Genomic DNA, 15,463 nt, shown 5'->3' on the forward strand with positions numbered 1-15,463 from the left:
TTACAGGTGCCCACAACCATGCCTGGCTTATTTTTGTATTTTTAGTAGAGACAGGGCTTCACCATGTTGGCCAGGCTGGTCTCGAACTCCTGACCTCAAGTGATCCACCCGCCTCAGCCTTTCAAAGTGCTGGGATTACAGGCGTGAGCCACCGTGCCTGGCCTCAGATAATTCAGTTTTTTAAATGGACAGTGAATTTGAATAGACATTTCTTCCAAGAAGATATACAAATGCACATGAAAAGATTCTCATCATTAGCCCTCAGGGAAATACAAATCAAAAACTGCAATGAGATACAACTTCACACCCACTAGAAAAACTAAAATTTAAAAAATGATAAATGCTGGTGAGAATGTGGACAAATCAGAACTCTCATACACTATTCATGGGATTGTATCATGGTGCAGCCATGTTGAAAAACAGTTTGGCAGCTCTTCAAAAAAATGTTAAACATAGAATTATCATATGAACCAGCAGTTCTACACTTAGGTGTATACTCAAGATAAATGATAACGTGTGTGCATACAAACACTTGCACATGCATATTCATAGCAGCATTATTCATAATAGACGGCAGAAACAGCCCCAATATCCATCATTTGATGCACGGATAAACAAAGTGTCCTATATCCATACAATGAAATGTTATTTGACCCTTAAAAGGAATGAAGTACGGATAGATGCTACAATATAGATAAACTTGAAAAATTATGCTAAGTGAAAGTGGCCAGACACAAAAGGCACGTTAATTACATGATTCCATTTACATAAAATGTTCAGAGTAAGCAAAATTCTAAATATAGACGGTAGATTGGTCATTTCCATGAGAAGGATGAGTAAGGAGAGACTGCTGATGCATAGGGTTGGTTTTTTGTTTTGGGTTTTTTTTTTTTATACTAATGGAAATAAATGCTCTGGAATTAGTGGTGATGTTCAGAAAAACCTCATGAATATACTAAAAACCACTGACATATGTTTTATATATGTTTTAAAAGGATGAATTTTATGGCAATGTGAACTGCATTTCAATAAAACTTATTTTTAAAAGTTCTATGGTTAGGAATTATTAAAACACCACATGGATATTTAGCTAACAGTTGGAGAAAAAAGAAAAAAAAATAGAGGTGATACCTAACCCAGAGTAGAGAGATTGGGAACACCATCTGGAGAAATTATGTCTAAACTGAGACCAGACTGATAGATAAATAGGAAGCAATTAGGCAAAGGGTTTAGTATTGTAGGCAGAGGCAACAGTATGAAAGCCTGGAGGCAAGGGAAAAAATTATGTTCTGAAGACTGAAAGTAGCTGAAGGATAGAGTTGACGTTGGGTAGGAGTAAGAAATGAAGCTAAACAGTGTTTAACCCATCTTTGTGACCTCATGCCCTTACCTGATACATAGTGGGTGCTTAGCAAATGTCTTAAGTGACATGTTTCTTCGTTCTTTAGTCTTCAAAAAAAAAAAAAAAGTCTAGTTTAACATGAAATGGCTTGGGCAGGGAAGGTGGCTAGAACAGAAATAAGAAATGATTGTAATAATCGTGGTGAGGAGTGATGGTAGCCTGGAGTAAAGTGTTGGCGGTGGGCATGGAGATAGAGAGGTATTTAGGAACTTAGGAGGAAGAATCTTGATACGGTGATTACTTAAGCTGCAAGGTATGACAAGAGGGAAGAAAACCCAGGCTTTTGAGATATGGAACCTAAAGGAAGAAATGGCTTTTATGGAAACAGAAAAGGATACGAGGATGAAGATGAGTTTAATCTTAGCCATGTTGAATATTGAGGCACTTAACAGACAGCCAAGACCAGCAGGCTGCAGCATGTGTGGGACTGAAGCCCAGGGGGTGGGTTGAAAATCCAGATTTGAGAGTTGTCAGTTTCTAGTTGGTGGCTAAAGACAAAGGAGTGATTGAGATGTGCATCTTTAAGCACCAAATAAATGCACCAGAGATGTCGAATATTGTTAGAATAATACATTTGAAATAAAATATTAGAAATACGTGAAATATTTAAAATACCAAAACCCCTATAAATTTTGTCATTAGGCACAATGGTAACCCTAGGAAAACTGGACTCTAATGCAAAGTTTAATGAGACCAAACCCACCCCCAACAAAAAGAGCCCCGACTCCTTCCTTCTGCAAGCAAGCTAAATATGGATTCTCTGAAGGAAAGAAGGAAAGAGATAATGAGTGTTTCTTTTACTTTTTTTTTTTTTTAATTTATGAAGTATTTATTGATCATTCTTGGGTGTTTCTCGGAGAGGGGGATATGGCAGGGTCATAGGATAATAGTGGAGAGAAGGTCAGGAGGTAAACACATGAACAAAGGTCTCTGGTTTTCCTAGGCAGAGGTCCCTGCGGCCTTCTGCAGTGTTTGTGCCCCTGGGTACTTGAGATTAGGGAGTGGTGATAACTCTTAAAGAGCATGCTGCCTTCAAGCATCTGTTTAACAAAGCACATCTTGCACCGCCCTTAATCCGTTTAACCCTGAGTTGACACAGTACATGTTTCAGAGAGCAGGGGGCTGGGGGAAAGGCCATAGATCAACAGCATCCCAAGGCAGAATTTCTCCTAGTCAGAACAAAATGGAGTCTCCTATGCCCACCTCTTTCTACACAGACACAGCAACAATCTGATCTCTCCTTCCTTTCCCCACACCTCCCCCCCTTCTCTTCAACAAAACCGCCATCGTTCTCATGGCCCGCTCCCGATGGTCGCTGTCTCTTCGGAGCTGTTGGGTACACCTCCCAGACAGGGCGGCCGGGCAGAGGCGCTCCTCACCTCCCAGACGGGGCGGCCGGGCAGAGGCGCTCCTCACCTCCCAGACGGGTGGCCGGGCAGAGGCGCTCCTCACTTCCCAGACGGTGTGGCGGCTGGGCAGAGGCGCTCCTCACTTCCCAGATGGGGCAGCCAGGCAGAGGCGCTCCTCACTTCCTCCCAGATGGGGTGGCCGGGCAGAGGCGCTCCTCACTTCCCAGACGGGGCCGCCGGGCAGAGGTGCTCCTCACTTCCTCCCAGACGGGGTGGCGGCCAGGCAGAGGCGCTCCTCACTTCCCAGAGGGGGCGGCCGGGCAGAGGCGCTCCTCACTTCCCAGAGGGGGCGGCCGGGCAGAGGCGCTCCTCACTTCCCAGAGGGGGCGGCCGGGCAGAGGCGCTCCTCACTTCCCAGAGGGGGCGGCCGGGCAGAGGCGCTCCTCACTTCCCAGACGGGGCGGCGGCCAGGCAGAGGCGCTCCTCACTTCCCAGAGGGGGCGGCCGGGCAGAGGTGCTCCTCACTTCCCAGACGGGGTGGCCGGGCAGAGGCGCTCCTCACTTCCCAGACGGGGCGGCCAGGCAGAGGCGCTCCTCACTTCCTCCCAGACGGGGTGGCGGCCGGGCAGAGGCGCTCCTCACCTCCCAGACAGGGCGGCAGGGCAGAGGCGCTCCTCACCTCCCAGACGGGGTGGCCAGGCAGAGGCGCTCCTCACTTCCCATATGGGGTGGCAGCCGGGCAGAGGCGCTCCTCACTTCCCAGATGGGGCAGCTGGGCAGAGGCGCTCCTCACTTCCTCCCAGACGGGGTGGTGGCCAAGCAGAGGCGCTCCCCACTTCCTCCCATACGGGGTGGTGGCCGGGCAGAGGCGCTCCTCACTTCCCATATGGGGTGGCGGCCGGGCAGAGGCGCTCCTCACCTCCCAGACGGGGTGGCAGCCGGGCAGAGGCGCTCCTCACCTCCCAGACGGGGTGGCGGCCGGGCAGAGGCGCTCCTCACTTCCCAGATGGGGCAGCCGGGCAGAGGCGCTCCTCACTTCCTCCCAGACGGGGTGGCGGCCAGGCAGAGGCGCTCCTCACTTCCCAGACGGGGCGGCCGGGCAGAGGTGCTCCTCATCTCCCAGACGGGGCAGCCGGGCAGAGGTGCTCCTCACTTCCTCCCAGACGGGGTGGCAGCCGGGCAGAGGCGCTCCTCACCTCCCAGACGGGGTGGCAGCCGGGCAGAGGCGCTCCTCACCTCCCAGACGGGGCGGCCAGGCAGAGGCGCTCCTCACTTCCTCCCAGACGGGGTGGCAGCCGGGCAGAGGCGCTCCTCACCTCCCAGACGGGGCGGCCGGGCAGAGGCGCTCCTCACATCCCAGACGATGGGCGGCCGGGCAGAGACGTTCATCACTTCCTACACGGGATGGCGGCCAGGCAGAGGCGCTCCTCACTTCCCAGATGGGGCGGCCGGGCAGAGGGGCTCCTCACATCCCAGACGATGGGCGGCCAGGCAGAGACGCTCCTCACTTCCTAGATGGGGTGGCGGCCGGGCAGAGGCTGTAATCTTAGCACTTTAAGAGGCCAAGGCAGGAGGCTGGTAGGTGGAGGTTGTAGCGAGCCGAGATCACGCCACTGCACTCCAGCCTGAGCAACATTGAGCATTGAGTGAGCGAGACTCCGTCTGCAATCCCAGCACCTTGGAAGGCCGAGGCAGGCAGATCACTCGAGGCCAGGAGCTGGAGACCAGCCCGGTCAACACGGCGAAACCCCGTCTCCACCAAAAATACAAAAACCATTCAGGCGTGGCGGCGCGCGCCTGCAATCCCAGGTACTCGGCAGGCCGAGGCAGGAGAGTCACAGGAGCCCGAGGCAGGGAGGTTGCAGCGAGCAGTACAGTCCAGCTTCAGCAACAGAGGGAGACCGAAGAAAGGGGAGAGAGAGGGAGAGGGAGAGGGAGAGGGAGAGGGAGAGGGAGAGGGAGAGGGAGAGGGAGAGGGAGAGGGAGAGGGAGAGGGAGAGGGAGAGGGAGAGGGAGAGGGAGAGGGAGAGGGAGAGGGAGAGGGAGAGGGAGTTTCTTTTACTGACTTGGGGTGAGATTATCCAAAGATTGAGGGCTGTACCTCAAGCACTCCAGTTCTTTACAGGCAATACCATGAAACCTTCCATAAAAGCTTTGATCTGGCCAGGCGAGGTGGCTCACACCTGTAATCCCAACACTTTGGGAGGCAGAGGTGAGTGGATCACCTGAGGTCCGGAGTTCAAGACCAGCCTGGCCAACATGGCGAAATCCCATCTCTACTAAAAATGCAAAAATTAGCCAGGTGTGGTGGCATGCGCCTGTAATCCCAGCTACTCAGGAGGCTGAGGCAGGAGAATCACTTGAACCTGGGAGACGGAGGTTGCAGTGAGCCAAGATTGCGCCACTGCACTCCAGCCTGGGCAACAGAGCAAGATTCTGTACCCCCCACCCCCTGCCAAAAAAAAGCTTTGATCTGCCACGAGATGGAACCCATGATTTGTGATGAACCTCAGGTTACAATAATAAGCATAGGTTGTGGCCCCACAGAGGCCTCCTTAATTCTCTTCTAGCCTCTTGACACCCACCCCACCCCACCCCACATCATCCTCCAACCTCAGGGTAAAGTGAACCACTGCACTTTGCAGAGAAGTTGCAAAGGCAGTGTGTCAGAGGCCAGTGGTTTTACTCTAATACCCATTGTTTTCTTTCCTAGAGTTCTTTGAAGAAATAGTCTTTTTTTCTTAAGCTAATTCAAATTAAGTTTCTGTCACTTCCACCAAGAATTTTGAAGTCCAACTTCATCAAAATCTTAGCTCGACTTACCATAACAAAATACCAGCTTGAAGAAGGGAAATTTATTTTCTTACAGTTTTGGAGGCTGGAAGTTCGAGATCAGGGTACCAGCCTGATCAAGTTCTGGAGAGGGCCCTCTTCCTGGCTTGCAGATCACCACTTTCTTGCTCCTCTTCTTGTAAGGCCACAGTCCTCTTGGATTAGGGCTCTACCTTATACCTCATGTGACCTTAATTACCTCCTAAAGACACTATGTCTGGATACAGTCACATTGGGGGCTAGGGTGTCAACATATGAATTTTGGGGGGACACAACTCAGTCCATAGCATCTGTCATTATGCCCACTGGCCTTGAAGAGTTAGTAGAAGGCCCTCATCCTTGCCCAAAAGAATACGATAACATCAGACTTCTTTGGTACACAGATTATAGTAAAAGTTCAGGCAAAGCCATGCTGACTGCACCAGGGACAGGGACATGTTATGCTTCACTGAAAGACAATACCTTGATTCTTTTGTAGTTGATAAGCATGATGACTGGAGTTTCATGTGCATGTGTGAGACGTACCTCCCTCCAACCTTGTTACCACATCTGCACATTACCTGCCTGATGTGAACAAAAGAAAAGAAAGATTTTTTTTTTAAAGACAATGCCTTTGAATTGGATTTCACAGCTCCCTGCTAGGAAAACAAGCAGTCACAATTTTCTCAGGTAGTGACAGGACACTTATAGGATAAAAAGATGTATGCATAAGAATGTTCATCCTAGTGTGGTTTCCCCTAATGAAAAAGTAGAAATATCCTCAATGTCCATCAATAGGCATCTTGATGTCCATCAAGAACTTTAGGATATACGCATGCTTTGGATACTAGGCAGCCACTGAAAACCAAGCAGAAACGACTCTCATTAATTTTGTTACATATGGTAATGATATTGGGGCTACATAGGAAAATGTCCTTACTTATTTAGAGGTACAGACAGTCCCCGACATGATTTTTTGACTTCACAGTGGTGCAAAACAGCTGCTTGTGGGGGCTGAGGCAGAAGAATCACTTAAGCCAGGGAGGTTGAGGCTGCGGTAAGCCGAGATCGCACCACTGCACTTCAGCCTGGGTGACAGAGTGAGACCCCGTCTCTAAAAAAAAGAAAGAAAGAAAGGAAAAGAAAAACAAAAATCATAAATTGAAAATGCGCTTTTTATGTGTGAGATAGGGTCTCACTCTGTCACCCAGGCTGGAGTAAAGGAGCACAATCTCAGCTCACTACAGCCTCAACCTCCCACACTCAAGTGATTCTCCTGCCTCAGCCCCTCAAGTGGCGGGGACCACAGGCAGGCACCACCACACCCGGCTAATTTCTTTTTACTTTTGGTAGAGAGGAGGTTTCACCATGTCGCCCAGGCTGGTCTCAAACTCCTGAGTTCAAGCAATCCACCCACTTTGGCTGCCCAACATGCTGGAATTACAGGTGTGAGCCACTGTACCCGGTCTGCACTTTTGACTTACAATACCTTCAATGTACTATGGTTTTGCATATCCTAAAATACTTAGGCGCAATGTAGTATAATAAAGAATATATCAAGTCTTCATCCCCCGTTCCTGGCACAGTGCTTCAAATGCTCTTGAAATTTTCCAAGCGATGGCAATGCCTTCGTTACAGTAATTAAGTGACTCTGTGCAGACCCCTAGATAACTTCAGGATACGTTTGGTGACCAGAAAGACCAACCATGTGTTTAGAAGGTTGGGACTCTGGGCCCATTGGAACGCTGGTAGGAACTCTAGGAGAGAGAGGAGCTTAAGATGAGTTCAATCATGTGGCCAATTGTTTAATCAAACATGCCTACATCTTGAAACCCCAGCAAAAACTCTAAACACAAAAGTTCAGTGGCTGTTCCTAGTTTAACACATTGGTGTGCTGAAATGGTGATGCCCCGTGATTCCAGGAGAGGGGATGGAAACTCTGTCTTCCTCCCAGGCCTCTAACAATGTTTTTTTTTTTTTTTTTTTTTTTTGAGATTTTTTGAGATGGAGTCTCACTCCATCACCCAGGCTGGAGTACAGTGGTGCGATCTCAGCTCACTGCAACCTCCACCTCCTGGGTTCAAGCAATTCTCCTGCCTCAGCCTCCCAAGTAGCTGGGATTACAGGTACACACCAACACGCTCAGCTAATTTTTTTATATTTTTAGTAGAGACGGGGTTTCACCATGTTAGCCAAGCTAGTTTCAAACTCCTGACCTCAAGTGATCCATCTGCCTCTGCCTCCCAAAGTGCTACGATTACAGGTGTGAGCCACCACTCCCGGCCATGTTTTATAATAAAACTTTAATCATAAGTATTATGCTTTCCTGAGTTCTGTGAGTTGTTCTAGCAAATTATCAAGCATGTGGGGACTGTGGGAACCCCTGAGTTTGCAGCCAGTTGGTCAAAAGTGCAAGTGCTTAGGGACATCCCAAAGTGAGGCTGATGTCTGAAATGAGAGCATCTTATAAAAGACTAAGCCCTTAATGCCATGGAGTCTGATACTAACTCTGGGTAAATAACATCAGAATTGGGCTGGGCATGGAGGCACATGCTTATAATCCCAGCACTTTGGGAGGCCGAGGCAGGTGGATCATTTGAGCTCAGGAGTTTGAGACCAGCCTGAGCAACATGGCGAAACCCCATCTCTACAAAAAAAAAAAAAAAAAAAAAAAAAAAAAAATTAACCAGGAGTGGTGGTGAGCACCTGTGGTCCCAACTACTGGGGAGGCTGAGGTGGGAGGATCACCTGAGCCTGGGAGGCAGAGGTTGAAATGAGCCAAGATCGTGCCACTGCACTCCAGCCTGAACAAGAGCGAGACCCTGTCTCAAAAAAAAAAAAAAAAAAGTTGCTGTTTTTTAAATAACCAACAGCCCTTTGAATTGAATTATAGCTCACTTAGTTGGGGTGGAAACAGAACAGGTAACCTGCTCATCATGTCTATAATTGAGTTTAACATATATAAACAAAAAGAAGGTAAAGCAAATATGGCAAAATAATAATGTTATAGGGAATAAATAAATGTGTTTACCATTCTCTCTACTTTTCTATATGTTTAAAGTTTTCCATATTAAAAAAAATTGCTTGATGACTCATGACATAGAAAAAAATAAAAGCTAGAAACAAAATTGTATCAGTTTTTGTTTATTGATATAAAAAGATATCTCAGAAATATTATTGGAAAAGAAACAGGTTATGAATCAGCCTGTAAAAATGCTTGTTGATACAAAAACATATTTGTATATTGGCAAAGAGAGGGGTTTGGAAGAATAGACAACAAAATGTTAACAATGGTTATCTCTGGTGATGAGATTTTGAGTGGTTTATATTTTCTTTCTTTCTTTTTTTTTTTTTAAGACAGAGTCTCCCTCTGTCGCCCAGGCTGGAGTTCAGTGGCGCCTTCTCGGCTCACTGCCATCTCCACCTCCCAGGTTCAAGCAATTCTCCTGCCTCAGCCTCCCGAGCTGGGATTACAGGTGCTCACCACCACACCTGGCTAATTTTCTATTTTTAGTAGAGATGGGGTTTCACCATGTTGGCCAGGCTGGTCTCGTTCTCCTGACCTCAAGTGATCCACCTGCCTCGGCCTCCCAAAGTGCTGGGATTACAGGTGTGAGCCACTGCGCCCAGCCGGTTTATATTTTCTTTTTTGTGTTTTTCTTCATGGCACTATCACCACTTGACACATTCCATACTTGTGTTGTTTTTAGCTACTCCCTTCATTAAAGTGTAAGTTCCCTGATGAGAAAAGAAAATAGCTTTAATCTGAGGAATGAGAATTATTTTAAATTATCAGGCGCAGAGATGCATGAAAATGAGATAACAATCACGCCCTACTTCCCCATTTTGAACTATGTATTCGTCTCTTGAAACTGCTTGCTATTGCCACAAGTAGCTAAAAATTAACTAAAATTAACCTAATAATGCCATACCTGACACCATAACCCACATTCTGTGGCTTAACAGTGTATGGCACTCAATAGTCAATGTTATTTCTATAAACCAATTAGAATTTTTGACAGATAACTTTGTATCGGCCTACTAGCTTTTCCCCTTTTTTGACTTTAAAAACCTGCTATAATAAAGGCCAAATGGAGCTCATATCCAAGGGTACTTGGGTCTGAGACTTCTGGGCAGCTCTTCTCACTTTGTCTCAAATAAATTCTTTCTGAGACAGGGTCTTTCTCTGTCACCCAGGCTAGAGAGCAGCAGCGCAATCATGGCTCACTGCAGCCTCAAACTCCTGGACTCAAGTAATACCCCTGCTGAGTAGCTCCTACCAAGTAGCTGGGACTACAGTTGTGCACCACCATGCCCAGCTAATTTTTAAATTTTTTGTTGTTGTTGTTGAGATGCAGTCTTGTTTTGTTGCCAGGGTTGGTCTTGAATTCCTTGCCTCAAGCGATCCTCCCACTTCAGCCTCCCAAAGTGCTGGGATTACAGGCATGAGCCACTTTGCCTGGCCTCTAGTAAACTCTTCAAATTATATTTTGTGTCTCTGCCTCTTTCATTTAGGTCAACAATGCAAACAGAAACTCTGTGTTGGTCACTGCCATATCCCCAGTGCTTTGAACAGTGGCTGGAATATGGTAGACAGAAAACAAATAGTTGTTGAATGCATTAATAAGGTTCACATCATTTGAATCCTTTTTTTTATAGACAGGTTCTTGCTCTGTTGCCCAGGCTGGAGTGCAGTGGTGGGATCATAGCTCTCACAGCCTCAAACTTCTGGATTCAAGTGATCCTCCCACCTCAGCCTCCCAAGTAGCTGGAACTACAGGCCTGTGCCATTATGCTAATTTTTTAAATTTTTTGTAGAGATAAGGTCTCGCTATGTTGCCCAGGCTAGTCTCAAACTCCTGGCCTCAAGTGATCCTCCTGCCTCAACCTCCCAAAATTCCAGGATTACAGGCGTGAGCCATCATGCCCAGCCTGAATTTTTTCTTTATAGTGATTGTTTACATTTATTATAGTTTTTAAAAATTAATTTATTTTTTTAATTCCAGCACCCATTTCAGAAGGGTCCCTGTACATCCCTGTCATCACATACACGATAACTGGCCAATAGTAATGATCATGTGAAGTAACTTTTGGGCTTCATTGACGAGAGCTTGGTCTTTTGGGGTGCCACCAACTTCAATTATCTTGGCACCAGCCAAGAGTTGCATTATAAGGCCAGACATGACAATGGGAGAGATCCCCAGCTCCATCAATGTGCCTCTGTTAGAGGCTAGAATCACTCTCATCCAATAGAAAGGGTCAACTGAATCTGAAGACATGATACCAAATAGGGGAATCTGGCAGCACACTAAGATAAAGAGGGCAATAGCGGTCCACAGCATTTTCTCCTTAAACTGAATCCTCCTCTCCAGCTTCTGAATTTCCAGCAGGATGACACGGAAGGGCTTGATGACTTGCAGAAATTTGATCACCATGGCGGCGGCTACTCAGGCTCCGGGTCCCGCTTCAGCTCAGCTCTGTTCCGCGTGAGGGGACGCTGCCCGCAGCCCAGCCTGTTCCACTGCACAACTAAAGAGAGAGTCTGGCTATGTTGCCCAGGCTAGCCTTGAATGCCTGAGCTCAAGCGATCCTCCTGCCTCAGCCTTTTAAGTAGCTGGGACTACAGGCACAGGCTGCCACCCAGTGATTACTTACATTCTTAACAAGCGTATTTTATCAAAAACAACACAGCTGGAGTTCCCCTGCCCCCCAAAACAATGACACTATAAACTTGAAGTTATAATTGTCAGGGGGCAGTGTTGGCTGAATCTTGGTGGCTGTTTGTGGAGAAAAGGCCACATGGCACCAACCTCTCCTGACTCAACTTCTCCTGACTTACCAGCCCTCAGGGCACGTACTCTAGACCAAATTCCTGCAGCTGCACAACCTAAGACAGCCAGAAATCCAGCACCAAACACATTTCTTTTCCCTCAATTAAACCCAATTCAGGGTTTGCGTGCTGAGGACAGCATCTGCCTTTGTCTGGCTCTTCAGCTCAGAACCACCCTGAGTCATAGCCAGCATTTCACTGGATTTCAATTGCAAAGCAAATGCAAACTGGTGGGAGGGGCTAGAAGTGGAGGACACTGAACCGAGATCTTGAACTTCCATGAATCATGATGTTATGGAATTTTTTTTAAGGAATCAGAGAGACCAGTGGGGTTCAGGAGGATATTTATTATTTAGGTGCACTGGCTCAGTCAGATTAACATCCAAAGGACTGAGCCTTGAAGAAAGAGTTAAGTTACCTTTTAAGCATTTCGTAGGGTGGGGGAGATCTGTGCAGGGGAAAGTATAATACAAAAGCGAGAAGCAAAGACAGTTATTCAATTAATTGAGACATGCATTACATCATTTGTTACTTTTCAAGGAAAAACATGTTTTACTACTTGAGTTTATCCGTCTAGTGACCTTGCAACTGCATAGCTAGGGAAATAGGGTTTTCACAATGCCTGGGAAAGGAGGAGAGATAAGGCTTACTAGACACAGAAAAATAGGCAGTTAATTTTTAAAGGACTCCAGCTCTTTTTCTTTCTTGGGGGAATTGGGTTTTCTTACATACAGCTGAGTTTCTGCTTACACGCTCTTTAATTTCTTTTAATTCCTGTTTCAATGAGAGCACAAATTAACTGCCTACACCCACAAGGAGCCTTGCTTGAAGATTTTCTGAGGGACGGTTGTGACATGCTGGGGTGGGAAAGTACTAAGTAGGTCTGCATTCTTCTGAACATAAACAGAGTGAAATTCATTTCAGAAAAGGAAATATGATACAGAGAACCCCGGGGAAAGAGAATAGAAAAAAAAAAATCCTAATTCAGTAAAAGGAGCACCAAACTACCCCGACCCCATCTCTCTTATCACACTCAAAGGCTTTCCTCGACGGTTTTCTCTTTGGAATCCAGATGTAGAGGAGGGAGAAAAGTAGCTTTCACCCAAAAAAGATTAATTTGTATAATTCATATTATATCCAGTTTATTGATACCCAGCCCTGAAGTATACTTCAGGGTGCTGAGCAATGCATTGGTGCTGGTGTGATCTGGCCGAACTGCCGGACAACCAGGCTGATGGATCAATGCTCTTCTCCCACAAATACAAAAAGCACCGCTGACTGTAAGGGGAAAAGTGACTCTCTCGTACAGCACTAGGAAGAGAGCTGTCCTAAAAACCAGACTCCTTGGTGCCAATCCCAACACCACTTCTCTCCAGCCAGGTGACTCCAGCCAAATAACTACCTTCCTAAGGTGGATTCCCCTACAAAAAGGGGAACAAGACACAGTGACTCACACTTGTAATCCCTGCACTTGGGAAGGCCAAGGTGGGAGGATGGCTTGAGCCCAAGACTTGAAGACCAGCCTGGGCAACATAGTGAGACCCCATCTCTGCAAAAAATAAAAAAATTAGCCAGGCAATATGGCACGAGCCTGTAGTCCCAGCTACTCTGGAGGTTGAGGTGGGAAGATCCTTGAGCCTGGGAGGTCAAGGCTTCAGTGAGCTGAGCTGTGATCACGCCACTGCACTCCAGCCTGGGTGACAGAGTTAGATGCCCCTCCAAAAAAAAAAGCGGGGCATTGGGAGGCAGGTGCTCATAATACCTACCAATCTGACACACAGGAAAACCAGATAATGTGAAAGGGCCTTGGAATTGGTTCACTGTAAACAACTATAAAATGATTAAACACTGTTTTACAAATATGTGGAGTCAGTAACTTCTGGTCTTAGAAATAATATTTAGAAATAATTCACAGAATCCGGGCACCATGACTCACACCTGTAATCCCAGGACTTTGGGGGGCCGAGGCAGGTGGATGACTTGAGGCCAGGAGTTTGAGGCCAGCCTGGCCAACATGGTGAAACCCCGTCTCCACTAAAAATACAAAAATTAGCTGGGCATGGTGGCAGACGCCTGTAATCCCAGCTACTCGGGAGGCTAAGGCTGGAGAATTGCTTGAACCTGGGAGGAAGAGGTTGCAGTAAGCCGAGATGGAGCCACTGCACTCCAGCCTGAGCGACAAGAGCAAAACTCAGTCTCAAAAAAAAAAAAAGGGAAATAATTTATAGATTTTTACGAAAACCCAATAGCCCTTTGGAACACCGGAGGAATCGTGTATTTAGTGAGTTACCAAGTCAGGAAACAAGACAAAGTCTTGGCTACTCCACCAGCCAAGCACCCGAGACCACTGTCACATTACCACACTGCCTGCAGCTTCCTGCTTCCTGGGGCCAAACTGCTTGCCAGCCAGCTATTGCTTCCTGAAGAATTTAGATATTTACATCCACCCATAACTCTCCCCTTCCCTGTCAGTCTGCTTAGTGGGTACTGAGTACGTACCTGCTCTGGTTCCACTCCACTGCATTTAGACCCCAGAGGCTCTTTCCCTGAACAAACTCAAAGCCCTCATCGATGTCCTCCAGCGTTCTAGATCTCTCTGCAGCCTCCAATTTCCCTCTTCCTCCAATGCCCAAATCCTCACCTTCCAGGACTCCAACTTCCAGGACTCATTCCTCTCCGGTTGTCGCTCTGATTCTTAATCACGGCTATCAACCCATTGCACATGAAATCACCTGGGGGACTTTTAAAAATACCAATGCCTGGGTGCCTTCCTAGAGCAATCAAATCAGAAACTCTGGGGCTAGGTCTGGAGTGCCAATCTAGGTATTTTAAAGCTCCCTGGTGATTCTAATGTGCAACTGTGTTGATAGGCATGCCTTCATTTTGTTACAGAAGAAATTTCTCAATGGGAGAGCCACTGGCATTCGGGGGAATTCTTCCTTGTGCAAGGAAGCACTGCAGCCTGTCACTAACACACCCCAGTCATAGTGGTAGCCAAAAATACATTAAACAACTTCACATGCCCTTAGTGAGAATCTCATCAACTCTTCTTCCTTTTGTGCACTTCCTAAGAGTCAAAGCATACATACCCCACAGCTGTTCAGGTTTTTGGTTGCTTTTTTGAGACAGGGTCTTGCTCTGTCACCCAAGCTGGACAGTGGTAAGATCTCAGCTCACTGAAGCTTTGACGTTCTGGGTTCAAGCAATCCTCCACCTCAGCCTCCCAAGTAGCTGGGACCACAGATGCATGCCCCTATGCCTGGCTTATTTTTAAATTTTTTCCAGAGACAAGATCTTCCTATGTTACCCAGGCTGGTCTTGAACTGAACTCAAGCGATCCTCCCGCCTCAGCCTCCCAAAGCACTGGGAGTACAGGCATGAGGCACCATGCCCAGCTGGCTCTTCAGTTCTTTTTTCTTTCTTTTTCTTTTTTTTTTTTTTTTCGTGAGATGGAGTCTTGCTCTTGTCACCCCAGGCTGGAGTGCAATGGCGTGATCTTAGCTCACTGCAACCTCTGTCTCCTGGGTTCAAGCGATTCTCCTGCCTTAGCCTCTGGAGCAGCTGAGACGACAGGTGCCTGCCACCATGCCCAGCTAATTTTTGTATTTTTAGTAGAGACAGGGTTTCATCATGTTGACCAGGCTGGTCTTGAACTGCTGACCTCAAGTGATCCACCCACCTCAGCTTCTCAAAGCGCTGGGATTACAGACGTGAGCCACCGCACCCGGTCAGCTTTTCAGTTCTTGTATGACCAATTGTTATTTGCTTGGGACTGAGGGGTTTCCCAGGACATGGGATTTTCTTTTTTTTTTTTCTTTTTTTTTTTTTGAGACAGAGTCTCACTCTGTCACCCAGGCTGGAGTGCAGTGGCGCGATCTTGGCTCACTGCAAGCTCCGCCTCCAGGGTTCACACCATTCTCCTGCCTCAGCCTCCCGAGTAGCTGGGATTACAGGCGCCCACTACCACGCCCGGCTAATTTTTTGTATTTTTAGTAGAGACGGGGTTTCATCGTGTTAGCCAGGATGGTCTCAATCTCCTGACCTCGTGATCCGCCCACCTGGGCCTCCCAA

The 15,463-nt window shown here is 47.2% G+C and overlaps 1 non-coding gene and 1 pseudogene across 1 annotated transcript; one reads left to right on the forward strand and one right to left on the reverse strand.

The window, feature by feature from the left end:
* Positions 1-6,049: 6,049 nt before the first annotated feature.
* Positions 6,050-6,153, forward strand: LOC129041854 (small nucleolar RNA U13). Its single transcript, XR_008503983.1, has one exon. It is a non-coding gene; the product is annotated as a small nucleolar RNA U13 (small nucleolar RNA).
* A 4,392-nt stretch (positions 6,154-10,545) lies between these two features.
* Positions 10,546-10,997, reverse strand: LOC129041590 (protein transport protein Sec61 subunit alpha-like; annotated as a pseudogene).
* Between the last annotated feature and the right edge of the window lie 4,466 nt (positions 10,998-15,463).

This window comes from Pongo pygmaeus, chromosome 6 (genome assembly GCF_028885625.2).
Source record: "Pongo pygmaeus isolate AG05252 chromosome 6, NHGRI_mPonPyg2-v2.0_pri, whole genome shotgun sequence".
NCBI classification, from domain to species: Eukaryota; Metazoa; Chordata; class Mammalia; order Primates; family Hominidae; genus Pongo; species Pongo pygmaeus.